A 19,458-nucleotide genomic window follows, 5' to 3' on the forward strand; every position below is an offset into this window, starting at 1 on the left:
GCATCAACCAAAAAGTTCTTGTATTTAGAAAGATAGTCGTGAAGTTATCAGAAAATTTTTAAACGGCTACTGTGATTATGTTGACTTGCAAAGATGCTGTAATTTCTCTGTAGAAAATATTATGCTACTGTTGTTTAACACAAGGCGGCATGGTGGTGTAGTGGGTAGCGCTGCTGCCTCGTAGTTAGGAGACCTGGGTGGAGTTTGCATGTTCTCCCCATGTCTGCGTGGGTTTCCTCCGGGCGCTCCGGTTTCCTCCCACAGTCCAAAGACATGCAGGTTAGGTGCATTAGTGATTCTAAATTGTCCCTAGTGTGTGCTTGGTGTGTGTGTGTGTGTGTGCACCCTGCGGTGGGCTGGTGCCTTGCCCGGGGTTTGTTTCCTGCCTTGTGCCCTGTGTTGGCTGGGATTGGCTCCAGCAGACCCCCATGACCCTGTAGTTAGGATATAGCGGGTTGGATAATGGATGGATTTTTAACACAAGAAATCTTATTTGTGCAATCTCTCCGTGTAACATGTGTCTACTGAAGTAGGAGTCGCTCTAGCAGAGCTCCATTTGACGGGTCACTTAACACCAGTACCAGTAATGTTATGGACTGGAAGGCGTGGGGTGAAATGCCTTCACTTGGTGCTTCTCAGCACTGTGGGAAAAGAAGGAGCTTGCAAGGAGGTCCTCCAACGCACATGTGTGACATTACATTATCGAATCAGTTAAAGGGTTTAAAGTCTGGAAATCAGCCATGAATAATTAAGTGTACAGCATGCTACTGCTGTACTGCACTAGATACCACTGGCCATCTTGTTAACAAAGAGTGCACAGACATTATGATCAGTACACATTTTAAATCAATTTAAAAATCACTTCATCTTTGCAAATGAGAGTGTGCATCCCATATGCTTCACTCCAAAAGGCTGCAGACTTGTAATGTGCCTGATGATAGCTACATGAAATGTACAGTACATTTGACCAACTTTCTTAGTTTAGAAAAACTAGGGGGCTTTGCCCCCAGCTCGCTTTGTTTGCCAACCCCCGAGCCTGCACTACACGCTAGCCTGTTTGCGGTTCTGCCTCTTGCATATGGGGAAGCAGATGTACAATTTAAACAGATTGTTATTTTCAAGGAAATTGTTACATATGCAATGAAGTTTGATTCTGTGTTTGGACTTTCATCGTGACAACACAACATATGACTGCCCGTGACTGAATTTTGTTTCTTTCTCTCCATTAAATAAAATTACTTTTACGAATATTTGGCTCTGAGATTTGTTAATTGTCTTTGCAAAAGCTATTCTAACAGGAAACTGTTAACATTATAATACGAATGGCATATCAAGATCTCCTTTGTTGTCTAATGTTATCCCCTGAGGGTGTACTACACTACCTTTCTTGTATACTTCCTTCTTTCTACAGTAATTCGTGCGGAGGAAGACCGGACATTGTTAATGGTTGTAGATATTCTTCGGGATATTGTAAGTTGATGTTTTCATCTTCCGCACCATCACCACCAACTGTTTCAGCATAGTTTATAGTTTATTGATACGCATTTATCCAGTTTGCCATGTGACATTTTGTGCATAAATTCGTTTGACTTGCTGGGATTGCCCGCGTACTCATTTTTTCTGTTGATAACCCTTTGTGATGAAATTCTTCAATAAAATTTGGACATAATACGTCTTCTTTAATTGTGAACTTAAAGTGAGGAAAATGTTGAAATTTATAAGAGCAGGAACTGTGTCTGACAAAAGCATTCACACGAATGAGAGGTGAGAGTACTGTGTGTGGGGTTGAATATGGTTGAGAGGAGGGCGTGACTAGAAAAAATCTCATCTTGCAGGACTTGAAAAAATTTTTTGGAAAAAGCCTTGTCTCGTCCCAGGATTTTTTTTATAAAATAGAGAGGTGATTTTGTATGCACGTCAACCACATGTTAGTAGAGACTATTAATGCGATTGTAATTATGATTATTTTTTAGGTATATGCTGTATATTTTTGCTAACATATTCTGGTCACACTTACACTCAAACAGAGACATTCATGTCTCACAGCAGAAATGACCATTAATTACTGATGTCATTGTCAAGAAATACATCAACAAAACAGATATAAAGATTTGAGGAAGCCTCCCCATATAATGTATGGAGCGTTGAACCAAAAAATCACGGGTAATGGGTTCTTTGTAAAAATTACAGTCGACAATTCAATACAGATAGGGTGGAGCTTTTATATTGAAATGGCAGGAAGGGGAATTTGAGAGAGTGGAAATTATGTCATCTATCAGAGGAAACGTAAGTGACGTCATTAGTTCGAGCTGGAAGTGTTGTCATCTGAGGGGAGACAGAAGTGGAAAAGAAAGATTATTCTTCCGTTGTTCTGTCGAAAGAGGGAAAAAGGCGGTAGTGCTTGTTTCCAGCTCCCTCTCTTGTACCTTCATTCCCATTTGGACCCTTAGGGATAACTTTATATTATGAACAGGCAGTGGCACACCGTGACATACATTTGTTCATTTAGCGACAGTAGACTGCTTATGGCATCTATTTATGTAGATAGTAATTTGACATTGGTTTGAAAACTTTCTAGAATAAATATTTGAATTGGATTGATGAAGTAGCATATGGGTGAATGAGCATGAAAGGAAAGGGAACTATGCGAGATGGTGAAGCATATAATGTTATAATGAACTGACTGTTTAACAGCGTAATAGATTACAAAAGGTCTTTGCATAAAAACACGTTGTTAATCATTCGCTACAGGAAAGCCTGTAGAAGAATGACCAATAAAAATGCATTATGATGGTGCGCCACCAACATTCAGCTCCTCCCCAAACATCCAGCCCTACTCCCTTTCTGCAGGCTGGAGTGAGAACAATCACCTGCAATCCCACTCTGTTGTGACTGATTGGATAATGGTGCTCCGTTTGTCACACCAGATGAAGAGAGATTGGTGGACTGGTCACCCGCAGTTGAAGCAGTGCTGCATTCTGGAATATTGGAAATGAATGCCAATTCACTCTTGTTTCCACTTTCTCCGCCCCCATTCTTCCCATTTTGTTACACTGGTGTCAGAAGTTGTGGGATGGAAAAGTGGACATGTTGATAGTGTTGAGCATATGAGCGTGTGGAGGAAATACTGCACTTTTATGAAACCAGCAACGGGCTTTGAACCACCTCCGGCTCCAGAGCAGACCCCTGCGATGAGAAGAGCACATATACATCTTCCATAGTACAACAATAGTTCGACATGGGAGACTTACCAGGTGACATTCAAGGTGGCTGCATGATTAAAACAAAGGTCCATATGGCATTGACACTTAATGGAAAGGACACATGGGTGCTTTGTGAGATTCCAGCTCATTACAAACTGTAGAAGAACTGATGAAGATACTGCAGTGGCGGTATGATGGAGTGTGGTGGAGGCAAAGTACACATTCTGAAAGAAACCAGGAGGAGTGTTGCGTTAGCGAAGAAGTTGGGAGTCATGCTGAACTCCCATATGACGGCAAGGACATCAGTCCTTTAGCAAAAGAGCATTTGGTGCCACCAGTTAAAGAAGAGTGGGGGTTACACCTCACAAGAAGAAGCAGTTGGAATGGCTGCACCTACAGATGAGCAGGTAAGTGTCTCACTGCAGGAACGTGAGAGAGTTGCTGTGCTCCCAACTTAGTAAGGCAGAGGATGGTACGCCATTTCCATCTTCACAGCCTCCAAACATGACCAGAACCAGATTGGAACCCAACTATCTGTCCAGACACACACTACATAAAACAGAAGACAGCAATCCACAGGCTGTAGTACCAGAGCCTGATAGGAATGAGGGTGTTTTGTGCTTAAAAACACCCCTACATGAAGCAGAGGGCAGCAAACCACAAATCATTGTACCAGAACCCATGGAATGTCAGTCAGTTTGTCTCATTTCTAGAGGCAGCTCCACTAAAGGTGAAGGGTAGCAAAACACTAACTGTTGCTCCAGAGAATGGTGGGAGTCATATGGTTGGTGTCTCATGTCTGGAGACATCTCAATATCAAACAGAGGGCAGTAAGTCCATGGATAACACTAGGGATCGAATGATACTGTAAGCAGGTGCCTGGCAGACCTTATGAGTGAGGACAACATAAAGGAGGTGTTTCTTCCACAATTTCCTGTGACACCTCTATCAATGGATCAAGGAGGGGTGGGATAAATCAAGGATGGTCAGCACCAGGGTTTCCGTGGCAGTAGGAAAATAAAGGTCATTGGGACAGTTGGCCACGAGGAAGGGGCAGCATGACAGAGATGCAGTGTCACTTGGCATTTCCCTATTTGTGCATTCCCTTTATTTGACAGCATGTTCTCCCTAAACCTACTGTTCTTTGCTGATGTGTGTTGATCTCAGGGAAGGCGCGCAGTTTGAAGAACAAGATGAAGAGAGATTAATGGAATGGCTGTGGACAGTTGAAGATCAAAGCTGTATTATATCTTATATGGAAATAAATGCACGTTTATAATTGTTCCCTCTATCTACATTCTTCCCATTCAGTCACAATGTTATCCAGATAATTCACAATATCAAGAGTCAGTGTCAAGCCATCCTACGCTAGTTCCTGTGTTGCATCCAATGCTCCAGTTCTATATGATGGAAACAGAAGGTTCAAAAAATGAAGGGGTATATGGCAGTAATTTATTACTTTGTAAGGACAGGGTGGTGTGGAGTATAACTAATAGTAAATATTGTGTAACATCTTAAGTCTTACTATAAAGGCATCAATTGGGCTGTACCGGTGGCAGAGACACACCATCTGAGGATGGTTAATTTGTTTAGTTTATTGTAGATGGACTCCAGGAATATACCCAGCCAAGACCTGGCACGCACACACTTACACACCGAGACACTGATAAGCAACACAATAAACCAACAAATAATAATGAATACATTAATCAAATAATTAAAAAAGAACACACAGTATTACAAAAAAACATGTACGCAAAGGCCTTCTGCAGTTCTCCAACTTTATCTATATATACTACAATTAAACAATAACTAACACACTAACCACAATGTCCAACCCAGTCCAGTCCAGTAAAGCAAGAGCAGGTGATGACGAAAGTGTGAAATGAAATCCCTGTGAATTGCCCAATGAAAGAAATGTAAAGTTTTGTCCTACCAGGTACCCATTACAGTGTGAAGATTGGAGCAAGACGAATCCGCGCCGACAGTTAGGCACAGGACAGCACATCCATCATGACAAAACTGTAATCCAACAGAGTGTGTGAAGAACAGAAACAAAACTGATAGATGATGTTTTTTGGCTCCTTTTTAAAGAGCCCACCTTATCTATCTTCTTCCCAGCAGATGTAGTAGTAGTAGATGTAGTTTGTTTCAGGTAGCGCAGATCAAAGGCAGTGCTGGAGGAGTGGATGGAATAAGAATGGCATCCCTTTTAAAATGTTACGATTTTGTGAATCCTTAGAGAATTAAACAAGTATTTCTATTTGGCAAATGAGAACTGTAGTTAGAAGTGCAAGCATATCTGGTATCCAGTTACTGGAAACTGGGAAGCAAGGAGCACCATGTTGATTGTCAGGAATGTCATTTACACGCTTAAAGGTTTCTCAGGCATTCCAGCCAAAGCTGCGGTCCTCTGTGTTTGCTGACATCATTGACCTCAGTGTGACTTTGACTGCTGTGTTTGCTTGCCTATCCAACATTTTAGTCCTATGTGCATTGTGATAAATAACCACACCTTGACACAAAAAGAGGTTTGGGGCAGCCTCCCGTATGCTTGGAAATTGCTGCAAAATTGAAGAAAGAGGTTGTAAAACAATAATCTTTACGAACAAGAGTCCAAAACAGAACCAAGGTTTGGTACAGATAGGGTGGGTTGTAAAGGCATATGGAGGAAGTGAAGTCTTCAGGGGTGGAACCGGAAGCAACATTAAAGGGCCCAGATGGAATTTCCTACATTTGGTCTGTGGGGAAAAAAGAGGAAGGGTCAGTGCACTCTGCCACCACCCTGGTCCAGCTGGGAATTACCTTCTTTCAAGCCCTTTAGCTGCCTCTCGTGCACACGTGTGTGAAACCATATACTTATGTACACTGTACGTGAAATGTGGAAATTGTTACAGGGTTAGATTCCATTAAATATTTATAGAATATTGAGAGCATTTGTCTTGTCCTATTTTTGTCTGTGTTGGGTAATTTAGATCATACCAAGTTTGCAGAGGTTCTAATCTCCTGGTGCACAGTGCTGCCGATTGAATTCTGAACTCTTTGTTTAGTGTATTTGTGCCAGTGCTATCTTATGTAACATTCCTATCCTGTGAGAATCTAATGACGCAATGCTAAGTGTGTTACGTCGCTGACCATAAGTAAAAGACCACAACAACATCGACAGAAAGCCTCAGTTGCAATCTCCAGTAGCACAACATGTGGATGCTGCGTTTCTTATATGATGGCTTGGGTTTGAATCCTGATGTGGGCAAGAAATGCTCTTCTTTAAAGGTCTTGTGTCCCTAAAGGATGTGTTTCTGCCAGATTTAAGCCGTGGCACTAAAGCAAAGTGGTGCTCTTCTATAGCTATCCTGGTGAGATAATGAAACTTTTGTTAAAGAGCTTTTTAATATCACGAAAAGTGGGATTGGGTCAATGGCAAAGCAGTACGTTCACTGCCTCTCTAACTCAAGACTGGCTTTAAAAGTTCAGTTCTGACTTACCCATAGGGTGGCCACTTCCAACTTCCAAAAAGGAGGACATTGAAAAACAAATACGTACGCATTTTATGAAAAAAATGATATTGGCATGTTTGTGCATCCGAAGACCACCTTCCGGGCTCATCAAAGGTATGCAATTCCCCTTGGGGATTAATAAAGTCAGTCTATCTATCTATCTATCTATCTATCTATCTATCTATCTATCTATCTATCTATCTATCTATCTATCTATCTATCTATCTATCTATCTATCTATCTATCTATCTATCTATCTATCTATCTATCTATCTATCTATCTATCTATCTATCTATCTATCTATCTATCTATCTATCTATCTATCTATCCGCTCACAGTGTGTCTTCTCAAAAAACCATTAGCAGCAGCATGTACAGCAGCCGACAAGGAGACTGGCAGGCAAAGTGCTTCCTACTCAAGGGTGGCTGCAGAGGCTTTGCAACAAAAAGCAGCTCACTGGTCAACTGGGCACAAGCTGGAGTCTGATCTGGGTCTCCTGGTGGAGGGTGTATGATGCTGAAAGGCCACTGGAGGTGTGTCCAGATGTGCATTGGCAGATGTGATTCTAGCCAGAAAGTGTAAGCACTTTTTTTTACTCAGATCTTCTAACTATAACTTGACTTGATTTGATTAAATCCAGCGACTCTACTTGACTTGCTTGAATGTAATCATAATAACTTATGTCTTGACTCGACACTTGAAGGTCATGATGTAAATCTTTCACATGTAGAGTTTAGCCTTATCTCTGCCGCCATGTGTTGCTCGCCTATAAATGATGGCAATGCAGTCACTGTTGTATCCTGGTTTTGAGGTAAATTCAAGTAACAAAGAACTTTGATCATGCACATATACTTTCTGATAATTTGGCTATGACTTTGCTTTGTTTGTTTGGACTTCATTTTGTATCCAATCCTTTAGTTTGTTTGATACTATTCTGCCCTCCTTGTTTTTGACCCTTGCCTGAATTTAGATCTCACCTTTGCCATGTCTTCCTAAATGAATCTTCTGATTGACATAATATACACTGTTAAGTGTGTGGTGGGTTAATTTTGTGTTTTGAATAACCAATGATCAGTTCCGCTTGTTTATTATCTCAAACACTTATACAATATTACCAGACTTTTTAACTAAAAATCCCAAATGCCGCCATCTACCAAAATGCACACCCATTTCCCATAACTATAAAGCTATTCCCTATTTTGACACATGATTCGGATTCATTCCAGTTTTTGTGCAAAACTCTTTGACACAAATTCCTTCATGTATCATCGGCCTCACTATGTGCTCATTTAGAAAGCACTGGCTACAACATCAATAACTCAGATCAGTACAGCTGGTACACATTTAGCACAAAATTCCTCAGGTGCAAACACTAAATGTTCTTCACACAGCAGTCATAGCCTTAGATAAGTAGATAAAAGGGTCACGGGTCAGTTCACTTGTCTTTGAACAATGGATCAACCCCCACAAGAAGAGAGAGGTAGAGGAAGAGGACACAGGAGGGGAGGTGGAAGAGGGTGAGGAAGAACAAGGAGGCAAATGGTCTCAAATGAGATTTGTGCCACTGTTGTTGACCATGTACGTCCTTGTGCATGGGATGTCAATGGCAGAAGCTGGTTGCCTCTACAATATGAATGATTACAATACAATTAATAAAAAAAAAAAAAAAATAAGCCTATTTTCTGAAAAGCAAGAGAGGCCAACATGGTTTTAGCCAACAAGACGATTGGCTTAAGGGAGACACGACAGAGAGGACCAAGATATCAGATACCTACAGTAACAGGTTTTGACAGTAGTGTGTTGAATTGATCTAAGCATGGTGTAAAGCTATGTTGTAGTATGCGTGTTTTTGAGGCTTTTTGTGATGTCTGAAGGCAAGGTTTGGTTTTGATATAAGATGACATGGTTTAGAGTAGAGAGGTCGGTTTTGACCTGCAAGTTTGAAGTTTGAGAAGTTGAGTGTGCAGTTATGAAACTGTGTATAGAGTTTTGGGAATTATATGTCTAAGCAATCAAAAAAACTGTAAATAGGGTAAGTACTGAAAAAGTTGATTTTAGTTACCATCTTGTTTTCTAGAATTCTAGGCGCAGCCAGGGTGTTGAAGGGGTCCGGTTTGGTGGACTCAGGATTGGGTCACTGCTTTTTGCAGATGATGTTGTCCTGTTTGCTTCATCAGGCCGTGATCTTCAGCTCTCTCTGGATCGGTTCGCAGCTGAGTGTGAAGCGGCTGGGATGAGAATCAGCACCTCCAAATCCGAGAGCATGGTCCTCAGCCGGAAAAGGGTGGAGTGCCCTCTCAGGGTTGGGGAAGAGATCCTGCCCCAAGTGGAGGAGTTCAAGTATCTCGGGGTCTTGTTCACGAGTGAGGGAAGAATGGAGCGTGAGATCGACAGGCAGATCGGTGCGGCATCCACAGTGATGCGGGCTCTGCATCGGTCTGTCGTGGTGAAAAAGGAGCTGAGCCGTAAGGCAAAGCTCTCAATTTACCAGTCGATCTACGCTCCTACCCTCACCTATGGTCATGAGCTATGGGTAGTGACCGAAAAGAACGAGATCGCGAATACAAGCGGCTGAAATGAGTTTCCTCCGCAGGGTGTCTGGGCTTTCCCTTAAAGATAGGGTGAGAAGCTCAGTCATCCAGGAGGGGCTCAGAGTAGAGCCGCTGCTCCTCCGCATCGAGAGGAGTCAGATGAGGTGGCTCGGGCATCTGATCAGGATGCCTCCTGGACGCCTCCCTGGTGAGGTGTTCCGGGCACATCCAACCGGGAGGAGGCCCCGGGGAAGACCCAGGACACGCTGGAGGGACTATGTCTCCTGGCTGGCCTGGGAACGCCTTGGGATTCTCCCGGAAGAGCTGGAAGAAGTGGCCGGGGAGAGGGAAGTCTGGGCCTCTCTGCTTAAGCTGCTGCCCCCGTGACCCGACCTCGGATAAGCGGAAGAGGATGGATGGATGGATGGATGGATCTTGTTTTCTTTAGTTACATGACTGCAGCAACTGGGGCTGTTATTTAAAGTGACATTACATATAAATTGAACTGCATACACATTTCCCTTTATCTCCCAGTGGATAAAACCGCTTTGTAGGCCCCAGCCCCGGTAGAATTGTTATTTTCGTTTTGACTTTGTTCTGATGTCAACTCTCAAGCCACGTCTTGCTATGGAGCCTTTCTTCTTGGCTACCTGTTTCAGTTTGTGCTCACAGTTCTGACCCATACCTGTCTTGGACCACATTTTGATTTGCTTCTCATTTCCTGGCTTTTCAGTGCTCACAATTCTCGGGCACTTCAACGTGTCCTTAACACTTAATCCACTTTTCAAAATTGTTTTTTGTTCAGCTCAGCATCCTGCTTGATTAAAGCACAGGCAGCAAATGTCCTTCAAGCTTTTGGATAACTAAAAACAATGTGCAAAGGCGCAGTACCATTTGTGAAAATGATTTCACTGGTCTGCCGAAAAAGCTTTTTTTTTTCACTCTTGTCAAAAAGTTTAGGTGTCCTTTAAGGATTTGAGAGTGCATCTGTCTGAGATGAAGGTATATAATAAAAAATAAAAATATTTTGGGGAAAATATATAATATGTTTTTAAAATGAATTATTTAGTCTTGAAAAAATTATAAATTGCACTTGTAATTCTTTTACATATAATTATTACTTACAAAATGTAGCCACTTGGTAGTTATTTTCCTCTTCCCTTTTTTCTACTTGGTAGTGTTTTATAATCCTCTGAAGTCATTTCATGGAATTGACCAACAGATGTCTGCTAGCACGCCCTGCGGTGGGCTGGCACCCTGCCCGGGGTTTGTTTCCTGCATTGCGCCCTGTGCTGGCTGGGATTGGCTCCAGCAGACCCCGTGACCCTGTAGTTAGGTTATAACGGGTTATATAATGGATGGATGTCTGCTAGCACAGACTCACTCCACTTCCCATTATAACGTCTGCCCATCTGAGCGATTTCCTGGTAAAAACTCTCCCCATGTCCATCAGGGACCGCTGCCACGTTCTCTCACGTAATAATCCAAATGAGAGTGGAGGAAGTGGATTTTTACACCCAAGTGCTTGGTAGCAAGATGGACGTTCCTCAGCTTGTTCCTTTTACCGTTTGCTTATTTGTTACCTATTCGATATCCCTGTAAAAAAACTATTTAAGCAACAACTTTCTCTCTTTTAGTAAACAAAAAGGCAACTTTCTATGTTCTTCTAAATATACATTTGTTGCTATTTTGAAGGAATAAGAAGAGAGAGAAAAAATAGTGATTGAGAGGAAGAAAGTGTAGCAAATAAATGATTTTCGGTTGTTTATATCTCAACTAATGCTACAAATAAGCAATTTTTCAGCTGAAAATATAATTCAAATAAATTTCTGAGCATGAAAAATACTTAAAAAGCAAACATAGCTTTTAAATTTTTTTTACAAACCAGCATTTTTCACTGAATACAAAGTCTCACGGAAACAGTTTGAAGAAGAGAAATTGCAATTTCAGAAATGATTTCAGCCCACCTAAACCTATAAAGTACACCATTTTTATTTGTATGTGTACGGGCAAGTGTCTGTAGTTAGTTTGCTACTTTTTGATTTTTTTCCTGTACACTTTTTGGCTGTATGTTTTGGTTTAATTTGCTGGCACTGTGAGCCTTTTTGGTTGTCCCTTTGATCACTCTTCTTATTTCATCTGACACTTTGCGTCCATATTATTGCCACTTCTTTGTAATTCTTTAGATACGTCCTTTTTGAACTCTTCTGTTATAATAGTGTGTGTTTTCTGCTGTAACAATGTATGGTTGATTGGGTTTCTGATGTTCAGTCAAAAACCTGTCATAGCTTCAAAATATCAGGGTTACTGAACTGGTTGTTAGGAAATGTAGGCTTTTTTTTTCTATCGAGAGATGATAGAAATAAATGAAGTCACAACAGTCAGAGGCCAACATGACAAGTTTTTAAAAGTACCAAACATTTAACCAAAAAAAGAAAGTCATGAGATCAACTCTGAATCTTCAATCCTAACTGCACTGGCACACAGACGTAATCTTGTTTTGTATTTGCAGATTTGCACATCACGGATGACGAGCCTCCATCTTTAATAGTGGCAACATGATAACATCACACGTCATGTCAATGCCATCATTTGGTAGAAAAGTGTCACCCGTTGTCAGAAACATCATGCCTTCTGAACATACAGGGAAAGCACAAAATGGAGGAGATTGTGGGAAAAATCGAGTAGAAAATAGCAACACAATGATATCACCAAAATAATGCTAAAATTAATGTTAAACTTCAAAAATAAATAGAAATTAATTCTACATGAACTAAAAACTCTGATTTGTGACCGTAGTTTTCACAGAGAGCTTGCACACAGTCCAGCACAACTTTAGACCTTCACATTTTGTGGTGTACTTCATAATAGCACTGGTGGTGCACACCAATGCAGACGTTTGATCTTCTGCAGGCCTGCAGTTTCATTATGTTACTTCGCTGGCTTGCCAATTCAATTCAGTTCAGTTCATTTTTGTATACCGTTCTTCACTGAGTGCAGACACAGAGTGCTGTTACAAGTTCTCATGTAACTAACAAGTACAGATTTTACAAATTACAGGTTGAGTATCTCTAATCCGAAATGTCAAAATCAGAAATGCTCCAAAATCCAAAACTTTTTAAGTGCCATAAGTTCTCACTGCTGCGGTGGGTTGGCACCCTGCCCAGGATTGGTTCCTGCCTTGTGCCCTGTGTTGGCTGGGATTGGCTCCAGCAGACCCCCGTGACCCTGTATTCGGATTCAGCGGGTTAGAAAATGGATGGATGGATGAAGTTCTCACTGATGAGCAGATGGGATTAATACACAACCGACCGAGTTCTTTTTTCAGTTTCAAGAGGTGCACCAACACGTGAATGACAGGTAGGGTTCTGGGGAGCCGCAGTTGCACTATAAGCGGGTGAAAGGCTCAATAACAGCTGTGTGGCACTTCCAGTCTACTGCGTGGGAGGTGAATGAGTAGTGTGGCTCAGAAGTGTTGCGCGGTTTGACGAAACACTTGCTCTGATGCTGTGTTGGCGCCAATGTGTTAAACCATCATCACTGCTAGACCTTTGCGCATTACTCGCTGTGTTTTTTGCTTATTCTCTGTGTACGGTAACCTTTAATTTAAAATACTGCTTTGTAGATGGATACTGAACACATTCCATTGTTTGTTGTTGCTGTTCTTTAACAGTTGCTGTAGATATTCTGCTAATTCTATTGTGCACAAACTTTGTTTCAAAATTTACTACAGAATTATTAAAAATGTGCATAAAATTACCTTCAGTCTTTGTGAATAAGGTGCTTATGAAACATAAATAAATTTCATGTTTAGACGTAGGTTCAGTCCCCAAGATAATTCATTATGTATATGTAACTATTTCAAAATCCAGAAATATCCAAAATTCAAAATATTTCTGGTTCCAGGTATTTTGGATTGGGAATGCTCAGCCGATACTATGTACAAAATTAGTACACATTAAGACACAGATTTGTTAAAACAGACAGACAAAACAGAAACTGATTATGAAAAATACAAAACAATAACGCCTGTGCATTAATGAATTGTTCAACAATAGCCAGTTGATATTGGAGGAGCGAAAACCAAAACCTCCACTCAGCAGAACAAAAAAACCTGTGGATTGGGTCCACAACAAAACCAAAGTCACACACATTCATAGTCCTGGAGACCTTGGCCAACTGGCCACATTCTACAGTACGGGGCTGTCCAGGCTGACGACAGAATCTTTCCATTCAATGATTCCTTTATCTGAAATGAGTTTTCCATGGGCAGGACAGCAGCTTAGCAGTTGAGTAGCAGAATCAAGTGCCATATCAAGATACCAATAAGAGAAACAGAATAAAGGAGGACTAGGAACAGTTTATAAATATTGTGCTACTTATATTTCTTTACAAATGACTACAGAGATGCAGTATGCACAGCTAATCAGCAGCTCTAATCAGGGTATGCTAAACTGAAGTAGTGATTCTTCAGGCTGGATTTAAAAGCTGAGACTGAAGGTACATCTCTTATATTAGTGGGCAGATTATTTCACAGTTTTTTAGTCCTGTAACTAAAAGCTCAACCTCCCACTAGTCCTTGGAATCATAAGCGAGCTGCCATCTTGAGATTCTAATGTGCACTCTGGTTTAAAAATAATGATAAGTTTAGATAAGTGTACAAGACCCTGGAAATTAAGGCTTTATTTGTTAAAAGGAGGATTTCGAAAGCAGCCCTCAACTTACCTGGGAGCTAAAAACTTCAGAACTGGAGATATGTGTTTGTATTTTCTTGTTCTTGTAATAATTCTTGCAGCAGCTTTTTAAACCAACTGGCTCCAGTAGACCCCCGTGACCCTGTATTCGGATTCAGCGGGTTAGAAAAAGGATGGATGGATGAAAGCTATTTAAAGAACAATTTGAACAGTCAGCAAAGAAGGATTCGTAATAATCAATCCTATTAGAAATAAATGCATGAATTAATTTCTCAGTAACCTGCACATTTAGAAAAAATAATTTTAAAATAGAAAAAAATATTTTGGATAGTTTTATAATGTGTGCTAGTGTCAAAGATAACACTTAAATTGTGTGCTGATTCAGTAAAACTAATGGTGATTCTAACTGAGTAAAAAGTGGCACAGTAGTGATGAAGTCAGCATCATTCCCCCAAATAAATAACATTTCTGTTCTTTTCAGAAACAAGTACTTTTCATCCATTCATTCCTTTAACTCACTGACATAATATACTATGGATACCATCAGAGATTTGTTATTTTATCAAAAAGGTAGGTATAGTTGGGTGTTTTGTCTGCATGCGAGTGAAAATTAATGTTATGTTTTCTAATGATAGTTAACAGTGGCAGCATTTAAAGTGAGAGCATTAAAGGTCTGAGTACTGAGCTCTGTGGGACACCATATTATTAACGTTTGAGTACAATGAAGTTGAGAGGCTGATTGGTGGATGTACTGGTTAACTGATGGACGTTTAGAGGAATGCTACTCATCTGTGTATTTTCAAAAATCATCTTGAACATTTGATTGATATTCTAAAGGAAATTTCATCATTTGTTTCGCACCTTCATAATCACCATAAAACACTTTGGATTTTTTTCAAATATCAGTAGAAGGATTTAAATGTGCTTTAGTTACAAATGTAAATGGCACAATACCATGGAAAGTGGTTTATCTGACTTCCTTCAGCTGTACCTTTCTGCTCTAGGAACAGACTGATAAGAGGCAATGGACATATGTAACAGGCACTGTGATGTACAGTAGGCACATTAAGCAACATTATTCATCCTTTTTTCATAAGACAAACCACACTTGATTTGTTAGACAAATGTGAGCAAAGGTGTAAGCCCATGTGTGTTTGTGTAAGGGCTGAGGCTAGAAGCGAAGCTGTCGGCAGTGCACGGTTCATCGAGTTAACAGGACCTGAGAGTCTGAAAAAGCAAGCACTGGAGGAGCACCTGGGTGAATATGCTTTACTTTCATCTCCCCATTTTCAGGATGTTGGCAACATACAAAATGTGTTTCTTGATAATAAGTCTATAATTCCAGGAATTCAATAGTTTAACTTTATCATTGTTCAGCCCCTAGACATATAGTATTGTAAAGATAGCTTACAAAAAGGCGGACTTCTAGTGACTAATTAATAGAGACGAGTAATTTTCTGGGACTTGCCTAATATTTAAAAGTCTTCTCATTTTCTAAATGTTCAGGGGGAAAAACATGAATTATAGCGCTACAATTCTGACTGAGAATCTCCAGCAGAACGACACCTGCCTTCCGGTCAAAGAAGACTGCGTCCTAAGGAGCAGCACAGTCGCTGTTATTCTATTCATTTATGCACTTACTGTTTTCCCAGGAATCCCAGCTAATATAGCTGTTCTTTGTGCTTTGTGTTCAGAAAGACCAATTTCATTCTCAGCGGACTTCATAACCTTCAGCCTGACATTGATTGATAGCTTTGTTTGCATAGCAAACCTGTTGCATATATGTTTTGTGATTCTTCCTGTGAAACTGTCTTTGTATTTTATAACTTTGGTTGTATTTGGCATATTTGGTAGACCTCTGTTTCTTGTTTGCATCTGCATAGATCGCTACCTGGCAGTGATTCACCCACTTGTGTTTCTTCGCCTTAAAGAAAATAAAAAACACAAAATTATCTTCTGTATGGTCGCTTGGGCTGCTTCTCTATCTATCTGTCTCTTTATGATTTTCACCCAGTTTATATATACTGTTGAGTTATCATTTGTGTACTTTCCAGTTGTCTTCATTTTTATATTTGCTTGCAATCTTTCCATTGCAAAGGACCTGAAAAGGTTGAGTCCCGGATCAGATAGAGTTCACCCAATAAAGAAGGCAGCACTGAAGAGGGTCAGTCTTGTTTTAGTCAACCTGACTCTTTGTTATTTTCCAGTAGCCTTTTCCGTGCCACTTTATTATGTGCTTTGTAACAGAAATCAAATTATGGATTGTAATATACTGCTTATCCTTTACAGTTTTGTTTACTTGGGTAGCTGTGTAGAGCCTTTACTTTATCTTTGGTGTGTGAATAAGTTGCTCTCAAGTTACTCCTTTGTAGCAAATGCAATCTGCAAATGTATCAGTTAAGAATCTCTGCAAAATAATACTCAATATTGCAGCAAAAGCAGTGCACAATTAAAGTGTCATGAAATAGAGAGCTGGTGACTTTTTTTACCCTTTTCATATTTCTTAAGAAGCATGTACATTTTGTTCTAGCTTTTCTAGGAGGCAGAAGACAACCTTTCATAAACTGTGCTTGAGGTATGTGTCACTAAGTTGCTGGAATTGCTTCTGTGATATGGAGATGGTCCAAAACAGATGTAAAGCTGTAGTAGACTAACCTAGAGAAGGCCCTTTACTCCCTGATTGTACACAGTCAGACGTGAGTGCCTGCCTCAAGTTAACTAGCTCCAATTGAGCAAAAGCATCACACCACAATGATAAACAAGTTCGAAAATGTATGTATAGTGTAACATTCTGGTGAGTTCAGCAACTAAGTTAACTCATGTAAAGGTTGGAGCATTTAACATTATTTATTTAATTCATCCGAGAATCAATTATCCCATTTTTGTTTATTAAATATTTTTGTAACAATGAATCAAACTCAAAAATAAAAGCAGTAATAGAATGCAATTATATGTATTAATAGACTACATTAAATATGTGCTTTTTAACTGTACTTTACAATGTCATGACATTAAAGAGGCAAGTCTCGGTCCAGTGAGGGAGCCTGTATGTAGCCAGGGGACCAGCTGAAGGTCAGCTGCACCTACTGAGGTGACCCGACATTTGTGCGATAGAGATATGCGCGCCGACAATATAGCGCCGATTAAAAGGCGCCGTCAAAATCGCGCCGACAAAATCGCAAAAGTTTCATTAAATATGAATTACTAGTTTAAAGCATATATAATAATGTTTATTTTAGAATATATTATGAGATGCGGCATGCCATCAGATACGTCCCGCAGATAGTCCTTAAGATCACACCCTGCATATGTAGGAAGAATTGCAGCAAGGGCGTCCCAATCTCTTGGCCTCTCGCGATTTTGTCGGCGCACATTTGTCGAAAACTAGTTAGCGGGTTTGTCGGCGCTCATTTGTCGGTGGCGGTTTTGTCGGGGCACATCTGTCTATCGCTCTTTTGTCGGTGAACCCCTAGTGATAGGGCAAGTCCCCTGTTGCAAGGCCCGTATGGGATAAACAGGGGAGCTGGCAGTTAAAAGGGAGAAGGCATGGGATTCTTTTTAAAAGGACAACATTCAGACAGTATCTTAACCTCGTTGTACAGGATTTATTTATTCGGGATTTTAACCTCCATTTGTCACCTGTTTTTTAAGGAATGTTTATTTATGGACCGTTTTTTGTACACTGCACTTTATTGGGGAACATTTGTTTAGATTTTCTGTTAATAAAAGCACAAGACACTTTTACACCATCCCCCTGCTACAAGTGTGATTTGTCCTTATTTGCCAGCTCATTCGGTTACACCATCGACGGTGTTGGGTTTGAGAGACTCACAAACGGGAAGAGGGAGCATGAAGCAGGACCCGCACCATCACAAACATTTTTGTTAGAATATCCAATATGGTAAAATTAATAATTAACACATTAAAAAGAAAATATTAATACAAAATGGTCAATACTGCCATAAAATCACTATCAATATTACTCTCTGAAAGGAGAAATGAAACAGAAACAAGTTCCTTATCTACCTAATAAAATGAATTAAAACATAGCAATTTGTTAAAATTATGTAAATAAGTAAGAACTTGGAAAGGACCTGATTTATTGTTTAATGGACATGTCAAAGGTGACAATTATCCTAAAGATTTTAATTCTAATCTGAAAATATCTTGGAAGCAAAAATGGATTTTCAGGTCCTGATAAACATAAATGCATGCTCAGTGTGCTGTACATGAAAACTCTAAGTAATGGGCACCACACAAACTATAATCCTGCACTGTCCGTGCTATTAGTGGCCAGTGTGGTTACTGTTGCATGTCCAGTGTCCACTCTTCTGCAGTTCCATTTCTAATCCCATCCTATGTTTCTATCAGAGCAGCTGCACCTTTCCCAAGTAATTAATTAGCTCAGACAGCATTTAGCTGCAAGTTAGTTCCTTATATTAAAAATCTGCAGATAATATTAATTTAATCAGTTCAGTCTTGTAATATGCTTACATAATTGGTTGCCCCTTCCATTTATATTTTTGTATTTCTACTGTTAACTTACCTAAAGCAGCTGGAGAAAGGTATAGTATTTGTGTAATTGTGAGCTGCTTGTACATACGCACCCTCCCAGTGTTTTACTTGCATTGGGCATCTCAGTGGCTGTCAGATGAGTAAAAGAGAAAAATAAACAAAATATATAGGTTCAAAGGCCCGCTCCTTAGGCATAATTTAAACAGTAAACTCTTTCATAGTTGAAGTTGCCCAGAATTTTTCTCTGTTTTAAGATTAACAAATTTGCCAATGCTTTTCAATTGGAGATTTTGAAGTTTTGGAACTTTGTACAGAGCAATGTGCTCAGGGTATCTCAATAAATATTGAACTGTCTGAACAAATTTCCTTACAGAACAAGCGCACCCAATATCCAGAAAATTGTTCCATGGAAGGCCGAATTGTTTCATGTGGACAGACAGACAGACATGGCTATTACAATAGGCACTTTGCACATTATATATGAAAACATGTAATAAAAAAAACAAAGGAATAAAGTAAAAATAACTTGAAAACCGAAAGGTATTAAAACACCTCATAATGAGGATTATTTAAAAGATAAAAATAAAACAAAAACTAGCAATAGCAGTTGGACAGCTATATGGAGCTTGCAGTTTCTTTAAAGAAAAAAAAAATAGCTGCCTTGGCCTAGGATTATTTGGTGATATTGTGACTGTGAGTTATCTATACAAATAAAAGAAGAACTATTTTCATTTATTTCCAGAAATAAAAAAAAATAATCAAAAGAAACCTGCTATTTTAAACTTGTTTATTTTAAACATTACTCGAGAATGTTATTCTGACAAGTGGCATATGCACAACATACTCTTGCTAAGAATCTGTAGTTGTATACCTCAGATGGATTCAAAATCACTAAATTGTAAGCATCATGGAAAGGGCAGTGGATCAAAAAAGTTATTTTTTGTGATCCTGGATTTCAAAAGACTCAGAAAGGGGTTGCACACTTTAAAATACAAAAGTCAGACCAACCTTTCACAC

The sequence above is a fragment of the Polypterus senegalus genome, chromosome 14, assembly GCF_016835505.1.
Source record: "Polypterus senegalus isolate Bchr_013 chromosome 14, ASM1683550v1, whole genome shotgun sequence".
In the NCBI taxonomy this organism is placed as follows: Eukaryota; Metazoa; Chordata; class Cladistia; order Polypteriformes; family Polypteridae; genus Polypterus; species Polypterus senegalus.